At 44.9% G+C, this 14,497-nt stretch overlaps 1 long non-coding RNA gene across 1 annotated transcript in view; it reads left to right on the top strand.

Annotated features, from left to right (window-relative positions):
- The first annotated feature begins 680 nt into the window (after positions 1 to 680).
- Positions 681 to 14,497, top strand: part of LOC134172047 (uncharacterized) — a 39,404-nt gene continuing 25,587 nt past the window's right edge. The window contains exon 1 of the long non-coding RNA XR_009967811.1: positions 681 to 1,002. This is a non-coding gene — a long non-coding RNA (uncharacterized LOC134172047). The remainder of the gene's footprint in view (positions 1,003 to 14,497) is intronic.

The following is a 14,497-nucleotide window of genomic DNA, read 5'->3' as shown; positions in this document are numbered from 1 at the left end:
CCTGATTCTAGAAGTACACCATCGGGAGCATGCAATGTGCTGCTTTTGGCCAGGACCTGAACCCCCTACAAGGCAGGAGGGATGGCTTCAGGCCTTCTATTGCATCCAACTTGAAGCCCCTTGAGCGAGCCAGTGTTTTGAGCGCCTGGCACTCCAATGCAATGCAATGCAATGCAATGCAGAACAAAGGACCGCACCAAACGGCAACACTGCCTGCAAGGGCCCTTCCTACGGCGAGAGGAAGAGTCCGGTACCGGGTGTTCCCCCCCCCGGCCGCCGCCACCACCACCACCTCAGCCGGGGGCACCACCACACCAGCGAGAACTGGGTCACAGCGCGCTTGCACAACCCAACCCGCCCCGCCGCCACGTGACCCGAAGGCCCCGCCCTGCGGCGTGCAGCTCAGCCAATGGGGAGGCGCGACCCGCTGTCGTATTTATAGACGCTATTTAAAGAGCCCCTGGGAGTCTCCGCGCCGTGCTGGGCGGTGGCGGGGAGGGGGGGCACGTGCGGCCGAGCTGAGGGGGGAAGGGGAGCGGGAGCCCGAGACGGCGGCTCAGCCTGAGGGAGGGAGGGCGGGCGGGCGGAGCGGGAGCGGCAGGGCCCCTCCGATGGGGGGGCTGACGGGCGGGTGCCCGCTCGCCTTGCGCCGGGAAGGGCCCCTCGTTTTCACGGTGCTGAGGGTGGAGAGATGTCCTCTCAGTACGTACGGACCCGCGGTTACAATTTCAGGGCTCCTTACAGGGTAGTTTCAGTCAGAAGCGGCCGGGTTGGGCAGGCGGAGGTGGTTTCGCTTTACACATCAGCCTCTTTGGGCAAGAACTTGGAGGTGTGGAAATGCTTTTTGCTGCTCCCCGCTCTGCCCCGGTTAAAAAACAAAGTGGCTTCATCGGAGTTTTCGTGCAGTGGGGGCTGGCAGAGAGCTGCGGCATCTGGCAGTCCGGGCTGTGAGGCGTTTGCAGAGCGGCGGGGTTTGTAACCCTCCTGCACCAAGTGACTAAGGTGAGCGAGCGGCTGTGGTGATGGAGCCCCATCTTGCTCGTACACAAGTCTGCTCTGAGGAGCTGGGACCTGAGGAGTTTTCTGACAGATACGAGAACAGCAGCTGTGTGACTTTTGTCTCCACCAGTAGCGCTCGGGGCTTTTGTTTCCCTCTTAGGGGACATTTGATACACAGCTTGCAGTCCTACTGATCAATAGAATTTCCCCCTTCACTTGGAGACTTGTTTCTCCGTGTATGTGTATTCTTATAAATCCTCTCATCCAGTTGGTAGCCACGCTCATCTCTCCTTCCCATAGTACTGTTGAGCACTGACTGTAATAAAAATGGCAAATGTCCTTAGTGCCGTTTAAAGAAAACCTCCACGACATACTGTTAGTAAGTCATCTTGGTCTCTCTGCTAATGCATAATTGAGAAGAGAACAGGTATGGGAACTACTCCAGTTCTTTCTGTTTGTCCCACCAGTGGCAGACTGATAGGTTTCCCTCTGGCTTTTATTAGGATCTGCCTCAAACCAGGAAAAGAAAGAAAACAAACCCAAAACCTTAAGAAGATCCCAGATACTACCTCTGTGTTGCAAGGTGGCTGACATTGCAGGCTTTGAATAGCCTCAAATACCTGCTGCTAGCTTCTAGCAAGCATTTTATGGAGATGGTGCTGTACATGCACAATTGGCTTGACCTCTGTTTTATTACAGCATGGCAGTAATTTCCAGAATAAAATCCAAATGGACCTGGGAAAGGGAGAGACATAGTGAGTAAAGCAGTCAAAAGGACAACAGATTGCTCACTCCTGTTGTGCATTTAAAACTATAGATAATGCTCATTCAGTCAGTGCAGAGGCTTACTAGAATAGTAATTTTAATAAAAGTTGGGTCAGGCCCTGGAAGAACCTGTGTGCTAAAATATTGTGATGGGTGAGTGCATTTTACAAGGGCTTCCTGAAATGCTTAAGCTGCCTTGGTGGGAGAGAAGAAGCAACATATTTCATAGATGGAATGTGCTTCAAGTGAGCTGGTTTTGTTTGGTTGGGGTTTTTTCCTTTTTTTTTTTTTTTTTCTAATTGTACTTTTGTTGGCATCCTCTTCAGAAATGACTGCAATGTTTGCATTCAGTTTGAAAGCCGTAGGGTTTAATACCCTCTGCGGTCTGATCAAGTGATTATAGGGAAATTCACATAGCGAATGGCTTATGAAGTTGACTTGGCCAGTAATTCTGCACCTTTTTCATGCTCTTGAGTTATATTTCATAATAAATGAAAGCACAAAACAACCAGGTCTAAAAAGAGTGAAGTTAAACTGGTTGTGAAGCATCACTGGCAAACAACATCTGCAGTCATGTTGGTCAGTGGTGTTAAGGATACCCCTTTACCTGGTATCTACAAGGAAGTGAACTGCTTTCAAATTTAAAATGACCAAATACCAGCAGGGGAGGTGGAAAGGAAGGAGGCTTTTCCACGCTCCAGTTTCAATGTGATGGAGCTGGGCAGTAAGACACTGACATTCACAACTCCCCCATGGCTGCTAAGCAGAAGGCTTTTGTTCTGTAGGGCAAGATCAGGTGGAGAGGCAGGGCCTGTGCTGGCGAAGAAGAAGGAAGCAAGCTCCATCTGTGATAGTGCAACGTGTGAGGGTAACTGGCTTTCTGAAAGGCTTGTGCTGAAATTTAATGGCCCCTAGTGTGTTCTGGCAGGGACTCATACTGGTGAACCAGCTGAATCAGGGAGTGATGCTGAAATCCCTCTCCTCAGCACTCACCTGTGTACATTTGCCTACCTGCTGTTCTACTAAAAACTCATTTTAGTTGTCATCTCTGATACAACTGTGGGTTGTTTTGTTGGGTTTTTTTTTCAAATCACTACCCCTGAAAACTGAATAGCCTAGTGGATACCTGGGGCTGTCATGATTGAGCTGCAGGCATGCAGCTCCACTGGTATCAAGTCCCTGATAGTTTTGGGAACAACACACATAATTGTGTCCACACCGAGACTAGGGCCAATAAAGGCTTTTACTAACAGATCCTGAATACTAATCAATGTAGCTATACCTATATATAGGTGTATATATAACTGTATATATATGAAGGGAAAAATCTGGTTGTGCTTCTCTGCAAATGTTTCACAAAGACGCAAGTTTGGGGTTCTCTAAATGTGGAAGTTGTCTGGTTTGAATTGCATTAGTAGAATTAAAACACTACAGGGCCTGTGACAGGGATACTGTTACACTGGTGTTTCTTATTAATATTTATTGTCTTAGATCATTACACCGGTGTTTCCTATTAATATTTATTCTCTTACATCAAAACAGAATAAATGCAACTCTGGAGTTTGTAGCTATGTGGTGGGGACTGTGCAGTTCTAATGGCTTATTGGCAACAGAAGGGAGGTGACCAGCTCCTGCACTTCCATATGAGGTTCCAGGTAAATCACAAGGGTAATACTGGTCTGCCCCACATATTCAGTCTCTGTTGCTTATCTGTCTGCAGGTAGAGCTGGCTGAATTCACTCATGCAGCAGTAGACTACAAGTACTAAGGCTAATCACAGAAAAAAAGTCACTGGTTCTTTGCTAGACTAATGAGCTGAATTATTTCCCACGTGTTTTGATGAACAATAGGGGCAGTGCAAGAGGCCAGACAGGGCAGCCAGGACATGGGAAGGGGATGCACTTCTGGTTTGGAGGCCACAAGCCACTAGCTAGGTGCAGGATGAAGGTGGAGAGTGTATCTGAGACTTTTGTACCAGAATTGCCACATTTGCTTTTCCAATATAGTTATTTCAATGAGGCTGTAGGAAGATGTAATTTTTCACATACAGCTTTTTGGCTGTTTGTAAATGTCTCCTGGCTGAAGACTGCTGTTCCCTTCGAGCTGCCGGTCTGTGGGAGCACATCCTAATTCTTTTCAGGCAAAAATCAGGCAAGCTGGTTTGAATAGTTGCAATAGTCAGCCTGAGCTCATCTAAAGTGAAAGGAGGAGTGCTCACTGGAACTGCTCCAGAGGCAGTTGAACGAGCCAACATCCAGCAGAGGGGCTCGGGGTGGTAACAGATTTTACCGGCACAACCAGATTCAGAAGATGACATAAGTTCACAGCCAAAAAAGAAAAAATCACCTCTAGATCCAAAATACCTCATACCCTTACAAAAAGCAGTATTGAAGCCTTTTTTAGAGTAGCACTCAGACAACATTAATGTACTTTTTGTTGAATTTTTCTGTCTGTGAGTTGCGCTAGTCTTCGGGTCCTTATACCAACTTGAGTCATGTCTATCAGTAGTGGGTCTGAGGGCATACAAGCATGTGAAAAGGAGTAAGAGTACAAAAAATGGACTTTGAGTTGTGGAGTTGAGCTTGCCATCAGCCTGACAGTGTCAGGAGTAAGGGTATGCTGAGCAGGATCCCGCAGGAAACAAGCCCAGTGGAGTTGTGGAAGGTGTTTGCCTTTTTCTCTTAATGCTTGAAACCCAAACAGGGTGGGTGGCTTTTATCTGAATGAAGTATACACCAAAGAGGCATTGTGAGAATGGATTTTGGCCTTCTGCAGATAGCCCTAAATGTGGCTCTCAATATGGTCGTTCTTTTCTCCTCTTCTTTTTTCTGTCCTTCTGTCAGTCTTGTTAATTATTAATCTAGTGTGTTGAGAGCCACATTCTTCTGAGCGGCTCCTCCCATGTTTCCAACCTGGGCAACATGTCTTGTATTATTAGTCTGTGGACTAAAATTGCTCCTTCATAAAATGTCATACTCTGGAAAGAAACCCAGGGTGTACAGAAGGTGTGTCGTCCAGGCCTTGTGGTGTGTTATGAGACCTGCTTTGCTCTTATCCATTATGCTGCTTTCTTAAATGACCTCTGCAGCGTTCAGTAAAACAGCCTCAGGTTGTGGACTTTGTGGTCGTTTCAGCACATGCAATTAATCAGGAGGGAAAAATAAATCTAGCATCAGAAAGTACATTTTACTGGAATTGAGTTGTAATTTCTGTGCATAATTTAACACTTTGGGGAGTGAATGTTCTCTCTTGCTTGAAATAATTTAGAGGTGGTTTTGAAATAGAACACTTTTGTGTAAACACATCTTGAGATTAAAGACCTCATATTTAGTTTTCTCCAGCATCTCATCTCTGTCTATAGGATGTATCATGCAGTAATCTCAGAGTTCTATTCTGCAAACTGTTTCCTTATGAACAGATTCAAAATAATTCTCCTGGCAGAATTTCTTTTCCCCTAAATAAGGGCCTGTAAGATAAAAACCAATGCAGGGTATTTCTGTGCCTGTTTAATAGAAGGGAAAACTGAGGAGAAGTTTGGCTGACAGTGGCCTCAAGCTAGTGGTTCACATTTTGCAGTCTTTAGCAAGGAAAACAGCTGTTTTAACAAATGGGTTTCCCCAAAATTGCAGACCTTAAAGTTACAGATCCCTTTTTAAAGCTGTCCCTGTGTTAGAATAGAATCATAGAATTATAGAATAGTTAGGGTTGGAAAGGACCTTAAGATCATCAAATTCCAACCCCCCTGACATGGGCAGGGACACCTCACACTAAACCATATCACCCAAGGCCTCGTCCAACCTAGTCTTGAACATTGCCAGGGATGGAGCATACACAACCTCCCTGGGCAACCCATTCCAGTGCCTCATCACCCTAACAGGAAAAAATTTCCTCCTTATATCCAATCTAAACTTCCCCTGTTTAAGTTTTAACCCATTACCCCTTGTCCTATCACTACAGTCCCTAATGAAGAGTCCCTCCCCAGCATCCCTGTAGGCCCTCTTCAGATACTGGAAGGCTGCTATGAGGTCTCCACGCAGACTTCTCTTCTCCAGGCTGAACAGCCCCAACTTTCTCAGCCTGTCTTCATACGGGAGGTGCTCCAGTCCCCTGATCATCCTCGTGGCCCTCCTCTGGACTTGTTCCAACAGTTCCATGTCCTTTTTATGTTGAGGACACCAGAACTGCACACAATACTCCAGGTGAGGTCTCACAAGAGCAGAGTAGAGGGGCAGGATCACCTCCTTCGACCTGCTGGTCACGCTCCTTTTGATGCAGCCCAGGATACAGTTGGCTTTCTGGGCTGCAAGCGCACACTGAAGACAGCCCATGTTCATTTTCTCATCGACCGGCACCCCCAAGTCCTTCTCTGCAGGGCTGCTCTGAATCTCTTCTCTGCCCAACCTGTAGCTGTGCCTGGGATTGCTTCGACCCAGGTTTAGGACCTTGCACTTGGCATGGTTAAACTTCATGAGGTTGGCATCAGCCCACCTCACAAGCGTGTCAAGGTCCCTCTGGATGGCATTCCTTCCCTCCAGGGTATCAACAGAACCACACAGCTTGGTGTCATCAGCAAACTTGCTGAGGGCGCACTCAATCCCACTGTCCATGTCACTGACAAAGATATTAAACAAGACCGGTCCCAACACCGATCCGTGAGGGACACCACTCGTTACTGGTCTCCAGCTGGACATTGAGCCATTGACCACAACTCTTTGCGTGCAGCCATCCAGCCAGTTTTTTATCCACCAAGTGGTCCACCCATCAAATTGATGTCTCCAATTTAGAGACAAGGGTGTTGTGTGGGACAGCGTCGAACGCTTTGCACAAGTCCAGGTAGATGACATCAACTGCTCTACCCCTGTCCATCAGTTCTGTAGCCCCACCATAGAAGGCCACCGAATTGGTCAGGCAGGATTTCCCCTTAGTGAAGCCATGCTGGCTGTCACCAACCACCTTGTTGTTTTTCATGTGCCTTAGTATGCCTTCCAGGAGAATGTGCTCCAAGATTTTGCCAGGCACAGAGGTGAGACTGACTGGGCTGTAATTCCCCGCGTCATCCGTTTTATTTCCTTTTTTTCAGTCATCGGGAACTTCACCTGACTGCCATGATTTTTTGAATATGATGGCCAGTGGCTTCGCAACTTCATTTGCCAACTCCTTCAGAACCCGTGGATGGATTTCATCAGGTCCCATGGACTTGTGCACATTCAGGTTCTTAAGATGGTCGCGAATCAGATCCTCTCCTACAGTGGGTCTAAGGTCTTCATTCTCACAGTCCCTGCGTCTGCCTTCCAAGACTTGGGTGGTTTGGTCAGAGCCTTTGCCAGTGAAGACTGAGGCAAAGAAGTCATTCAGAACCTCAGCCTTCTCCAAATCCTGTGTAGCCAGTTCTCCTGACAGCTTCCTGAGGGGGCCTACGTTCTCCCTAGTCTGTTTTTTATTTCCTGTGAACCTGTGTTACCCAATTAATCTGCAGCAGACCGAAGTGCATAGTTCGAAGGGCAAGTATGTGGTTCATCCTGTGTCCTCTTCTGCATTAGTATTGAAGCCCAATTTCTGGAGCTTAAGTGAGGGATCCCACACTGACAAAGTTGATAATACTTTTTGGTGTGAATCTAGTGTGAAATTTGGAAATATGTTCAGGCCCATTGACATGCTATTTACAGACACCTTTATATTGCCCTTCTTTCTTGTTTCTTTGGGGATTAGGGAGCTTTAGGGATCAGATGTTTTTAACCTGACTCTTTGAAAAGCTCACTCATTGGGTTCAAGGGCTAAAGGATCTCCTGGCATGCATTACTGCAGCAAGACCTGAATCTTGGACAACAAGCATTAGTGATGGCATTTAGAGATCACTTTTTGCTGTGATGATGTTGTGACGTATTTACTCAGCTAATGGGCGGCAGTAGTAAGTTTTCAATATATGCTTTCAATATCAGTAAACAAAAGCTCTCTGAAGTGAAAGAGCAGCAGTGTTTTTGGTTAATGTGTTTTTAAAGCTAGGGCTCCTTTATTTTACAATTAAATAAAACCTGTTGGGTAGGTTAGGGTGTAGGTTGCCACACTTCAAAGGACAGTAATTTACACTCCTTTACTAGTGGCATTTACCTTCACATGTGTTACCTGTAAAAGGGCAGAAGTTTTGAGTTTCTCTAGGCAGAGGACCTCAAGGAACCTCCTTGGTTGTTACAAAAATGTGTTTTTGGATTTCTGGGTCAAGGATATTTTCTGCAGCGCCAAGTGGCACCCTGTTTGCACCCACTGCATGAATGGCAGAGTGCTGCTTTACCCTCACAGGCCTTTGGTATTGGTGACTTGGAGCTGTGCAAAGCACAGAAAGCAAGAACCGGTGAGTTCATTCACTGGGCAGTGAGACGGAGGGTTATAGCTGATACATGATTTAGGAGACAAATTAGTGCTTAAGTGCAACTGCCACCTAAAAGTCCCTTGTTCAGCTGCCACTGAACTCCAGAGGTGTCTACACTCACATTGCACTGCCCTGTTCAACTGTGCAGTTTCCAGCTCCTCTGGTTCTGTGTTGGGCACATGCAGGCTGTCCCTGTCTGAGCTCTCCTGCCCCTGCCACCAGCAGGGCATAGCTGAGCTGGGTGTCCACGCAAGGTAGCCCTTCGCCTGGCTCACTCAGGGGACAGCTAGGCTTCTTCAGAGAAGAATGCCCAGCACTTCTTCAGAAGGTCAGGGTGTTTTAGTCACTTCCATCAGCTCTGCATAGGGGATGTAATACCCAGGGGGTAGAGCACCTGCACAGAGATGGGACATAAGTAGGTGTTATAACCTCTGAGGCAAAAAGGGTTCAGAACTGTATTTCTCCTTCCCAGGAATGTGCTCTTACCACTGTAATATCAGATATTCTGAATAAGTGCCCTCTTTTCTCCCTTTTCTGAAGGCCCCATGAGTTTGATTTTTTTACTCCTAGTTTCCTAATGTTCCGTTGCAGACAGGTAAGCACCTTAGCTGTTGGGCTTGTCATTTCTTACAGCATTCCAGGGAACAGGTCCCTGAAGATGAGGCATGTGAGACTTTCATTGGACCCAGCTCTCTGCATTTTCATTTGATGCCTGGAAGCTGAATCAGTGTTGCTTAGTGGAAACCTGCTGCTTGGAAGCCTGAGGCTGATAGCTTGCTTATGGGATTACACAGTCAGGTTCCTGATCCATCAGATAAGACTAACCTTATTTTCCTATTGATCAGCTAAGCAAGAACTTTCAGTCTGCTGTGTTCAGGATGCAGGATGTTCAGTATTGCAGCAAGGCATGTTCCTCTCTGGGCAGTATAGTCACTCAACACACCCCTAACTACCCCCCTTGCTCCATGGAGGGTGTCTGCAGGGGTCTCCTACTGATCTCCAAATTCATGAGGAGCTGCTGTGTGTTCTTTTTCCCATTTTGTGCCTCTATTGGAGAAACATCCAGAGCTGGCTTGCTTTCTGCCCCACCCTCTGTACAGCCCTGAATATACTAGTGGCCTGTGGTTCCTGGGGAGCCCCAGAAGGGAACCACAGGGTTGATTTTGGCTATAAGTGATCAAAACAGGGATTTTTAAACAGATGTCACAATTACTACTAGTAAGTTTTTGATGGGGGATGATTACTTCATTGTAAACCAAGTTAGAATTTTGCCAGGAATTAATCTGGCCAACCATTCCTATTAGACCTCACAACTGACAGCAAAACACCACCAGTACAAACCCCAGTTTAGTCTGGCAAGCTGGTGTTACTAGTCAGGAGAATGGTACTTCTGCAAAGCAGACAAAAGCTGCATTAAGCTACCTGGAGTGGCCACTGAGAAAGAAGGGCACAATTTATGGAGTAGGAAAGTGTTATGTCTAAAACAGTGGCTAACTTGTGAGACTAACTGAATGCCTTGAGCACCCTTCTCTTGCCTAACTGGGTTGTGTGCACGTACTTGTAGTATGAATTCTAGCACAGTCAAATCTGAAATTAGTTTTCTGCAAATGCTTACGTGTACAACTGGGGAAGTGCAGAAACTGAACGTTTCTGCCCAGGCATCTCAAGCGCTAACAGAAACCTACCACAAAAAAAAGCTCTGAAGACTGGCAAAAAGATTACCTGAACAAACAATATACTAGAGTATTTGTGTTTTCCCTTCACCCCCCTGTATAACAATACCTTGTAGCTGACATTTGCATGAAAAAAGCACAGGCAAGGAAGACAGAAACACAACCACAGCAGTTAATGTCTGTTCCAGTAAACAATTCACAGGCAGAAAGTTAAGGCTAACAATTTCACATGGACAGCTGCTGCTCTGTAATGTGTTATCCCTCATCAAACTGTGAAGTAACGAGAAAATGACACGCTGACAATTCCTATCATTATCTCGTAACTCTTGGGCTTTATTGCTGGGCTGCTGCAGGTTTACTGTGTCATCTTGGGCAAGTGATTTGAGCCTGTGGTGCCTCGGTTTCCCCTGCTGCAAACTGGAGGCAACGCCTACTGCACAGGAGTGATTTGGCCTTGGGAAGCAGCTTGCAAAAGCAAATTGAGAGAATTGTTGAAACAGCCCACCTGTAAGATTGCAAAATGTTACTTCACAGATCATATCTAAAATGATTGTACTGAAAAATTAACTTCATTTCTTTGAGTCCAGCCATGAGCCTAAGGTCCTGGCCAATATCCACTGGCTCTGGAGAATGTACAGTGTGATATGTGAGTTGTTGCTGAAAACATGTATGCTGCCATGCTTTCTGCATAGCCATATCTATTAACAGCTACCTCATTAGCACAAAGGCTCTCACATCTGTAGTGTAAGACACAGTGTACTTCTACTGTGTCTTCTGCTTGGTTCACTCTGTGTCCCAGGATAAGTCGAGCTGACTTTTCTTTCCTTCCTTTCTTCCTTACTTCCTCCATTCTGTCCATCCACATGTCCATCCAATCAATGTAGTTTTGTAGTTTGGGGGGCAGGGACCAGTTTCTGTGTTCATTGGGTACTTTCATTCAACACATGTAAAAAGTGTTGGGAAAGTTGAATGTTTCTGTTAATTTCAAAATACTGGGAATTAATTTTCCCCAAATTAATTAATTTTGGGAATTACCAGTGTAAAATAATAACCAGATTTAGGTCTCTGGAAGCAAAAATCTGTCCTTTTGGAGATTTTTTTTTTTTTAAGGTTTATTTGATCTAAATTGAGATTGTTTGTTTTTTTTTTCCCTGTCCACACAGAAAACAAACGAAAAAATCAAGAAGGCATGCTAATTAGAGTGAGGCTTTATAAAGTAAAAATGTATTTATGCTGATGGTAGTGGAAAAGAGAGATGAAAATAAGAGCTAATTCAAACCAGAACCTGAGATCCAAACATTGAATGCTTCTGAGGACTTCTGAAATCCAAACATTGGTACTGCAGACTTTTCAAATATAAGGCAGAACTATGTGAAATGTCAAAAACTGAGATTTTTTAAAAATTCTACTTTTGGCTCTCTGTTCTTTAACCTTTTGTTGGTTTTTTTTTTCATAATTCTTTTTCAGTAGCTGTGGTGGCTACTTGGGCAATCTTTTCCTTCCAAAGAGGTGCTACAGAAGCTAAAAAACAAGGGGATGGCTGTTCTGTCAGTAGAAAATTTCCCCTTCTATCACATGGTGACAGTGCTACTCCACTCAGCAGTGATGTCTTCTGCTGCATTGCGGTATGGTCTCCTTTGACTGGATATCAGAGGGCAATGTGATAGGCTTTGACATGGCCTACACCAGCACATATTACCACCCTGGCTTTGAGAAATATCAACGGAAGGAGCTTTTGATGAATAGCTGTTACTAATGCAGTCATTATTTCAGAGTATTCTACTGAAATACTGAAAGCACCCAACTAGTTTAAGTTGTGGAAAAGCTGCTGTATTACTGAGGTTTTGGAGAATTGCAGGAATGATTTCTCTTTTATTAAATGCTCTTTTACTTACCATATTATCTTGTGATTTTACAGATAGCTTAGTCTCTACTTTTATTCACGCTGGACCTATCTACAGCTTTTCATGTGTTTCAGTTTCAAATGGGGACAGTAGCAGATGGAGGGTATGGCCTACCTGTCTTTTGTTTTCTTTTTGAAAGCATAATTTAGGCATGATAAGAGAGGGAACATTACAGAAAAGTTCTCTCATGGGGACTTCAAAGTCTGTCTAGCATTCTGTGGCATTCTCATGTGTGGTTTATTTGAGGGTAAACATTGGGAAAATGCCTTTGGAGACTTGCTATAGTTTTCATTGCTAAAAAGAGAATGAATGTTTGACTCCAGGGTGGAAATGAGAAACAGACCAGTTCAGCCCTCCTCAACACTGTGACCCTTTAAGCCTGTGAAGCAGTTCAAAGGGGACATCACACAGTAAAACTGGCTTTCTCTGGAGTTCCATGCTGCAAAGAGAAAGCAAAGCAGTCATCGGCTGCTTGTGGTTCTTCTGTCTTGCTCCGAACACGTGGATACATGCCAAGCATGGAGAGGGTGAGCAGGGCAGAGATTACACTGAGAGTGTTTGCCTACTCCTTTAGATGCAATCCTCCAGCTGTTTTAATTTATGCTGGACACAGGGCTGGTCCTCTGAAGAGCTAAAACATTAGAGGCCACTGTGGTGGTCCAGAATAAGGGAAGTGCCTTGATGCAGATTCTGATACAAGCCTGAAACAAATCATATGAAGTCCTTTCAGCTATTTGAGCTTAATGTGAAGGTATTAGGGGTGAAACTGACGGCCTTAAAACCCTTTCTACTTTCTTAGTTGCAGACCAGGCTGTTTAGAGCAAAGATTATAGACTGTGGAAAATTGATTTAAGGAGCATTGACCTTGAATCACACTGCATTGCTCTGTTGAAATCATCGAGACCCATTAGAAGTGAGTACTAAATGCATGTGTTTTCTGTACCGTACAGGACATAAAAAGACTTTGCCTATACAAGGAGAATTGTCTGGATAGATGTATTGTAGAGCTAAATTTGCCAGTTAATGCAGAACTAGTTCATAGTCACACACATATTTTTGACAGCTTATATTACGTAACTTGGAAGCACTAAGATATACCAGCTGATGGGCTCTCCTTTGGTGATATAGCAGAAAGGAAGAGCTGTGCTGGAAAGAATTGTTTTCACAGAATCCTAAGGGTTGGAAGGGACCTCAAAAAATCATCTAGTCCAACCCTCCTGCGAGAGCAGTCCACTGTGGGAGTTTTGTTCCCACATATCCGCACAGAAACTCCTGCTTTCCTATAACTATACAGGATTAATTTTTAATTGCAGACCAAGAAAAAGACTTGTGAATTTCATAATTAGCAGTTTTAAATAGACATGATTTTGGGACTGAGGCAACTGGCAGATAAGCCACTACCCATCATTTTGAGAAGTCATGGCAGTCTAGTGATGTTCCCACTAACCGGAAAAAGGGAAACATAACCCCCATTTTTAAAAAGCCTCTAAACTGGAGAGTCATAAATTTGATGGATGGACACCCAGTGGATAAGGAAATGGCTGTATGGCTGTGCTCAGAGAGCTGCAGTCAACAGCTCAATGTCCAGGTGGGGACTGGTGACGAGTGGAGTCCCTCAGGGGTTGCTGTTAGGAGTGGTGCTGTTGGTGACATGGACAGTGGAAGATTAAATACTGTTTCGTTGTCTGTGTGATATTCTGTGATGGGAGAAATCTTGTTGTTTGATATGAAATATGGTACTATGAAGGTGAGGGTGATGCTGTAGGGCCAGAAGACTGATGTGGTCTTCAGATAGTCTCCAGATCTTCAGCAGTACTGTGGAAACAGAAGTAGATGCAGGAGAGGACTGTATGAAAGCTAACAATGAGACAATTAGATGAATGTACAAAACTTTGGAGGGTAAAGAAAAGGATAAGGGAAGAGATGTTAGGAAATAGAGCAAAGCTTCCTTCTCTTCTGCCACCACAGTTGAGGTGGGGCTGCATGACAACTGAAAGACATGTGCATGGTGTGAATACTGCCCCTGCAGCAGTTCTGTTTCTTTGTGAACCTGCCCCAGGCTAGGGGGTGCAGTCTTTGGCTCCAGCATAATAACTGGGAACACATGGGCAAGAACTGTAGTCAGTGCAAAATTTCACTTCAGTCACTGACGGCTTGTAGGTGTAGGAAGTTGCTTGCCTACTTTTGGTTGCAGGATCTGAACCTTAGCTGGCAAAAATTCTTCTGAATTTCTACTCCTAGAATCTGTTATTTCTCAGTCTTTGAAACATGCCAGAACCTGGCTGGCAGTATGCTGTTCTTGCTGGACAGAAGCATATAAAACTTCAGTAGAAACCTCTCTGATCAAACTGATCACTTGATTAGATTGTCTCCCAGGGAAATGATTTGGTGTAATAATCATAGTGAATGGAAGTCTCTCTTGCATCAGTGAAACAGGATTGTTCTGCTGCAGATCTGCTCATTGGCAGGACTCTAATCTGCATTCAAGAGTTGCACTAACGAAAATTAGCTGGTGTGTAAGCAGGACCTGAGTAGATATGATACGCTCAGGTACATATATGATGAAGGAATGAAGATGAAATGTGAGTCTGTATTTTTGCTCTTGACTTTTGCGTAATTGTGGTGTTCTCCTGAAAGTTAGAAAATCTAACCTCTGAAAATTCTTTGCCTCTGAAATATCTGAAATAATGCACTGAGCAGAGATAAACAGGGAGTACGGGAGGCAGTGGGAGGTTAGAGCAGGGGATCTGGGTTCTGTTTGCAGCTCAGATGCTGATTTTTATGATCAT

This window comes from Pezoporus occidentalis, unplaced genomic scaffold, assembly GCF_034315485.1.
Source record: "Pezoporus occidentalis ecotype Australia unplaced genomic scaffold, CSIRO_AGI_Poc_V1 ctg44, whole genome shotgun sequence".
NCBI classification, from domain to species: domain Eukaryota; kingdom Metazoa; phylum Chordata; class Aves; order Psittaciformes; family Psittacidae; genus Pezoporus; species Pezoporus occidentalis.
This window is presented reverse-complemented; position numbering and strand designations above follow the sequence as displayed.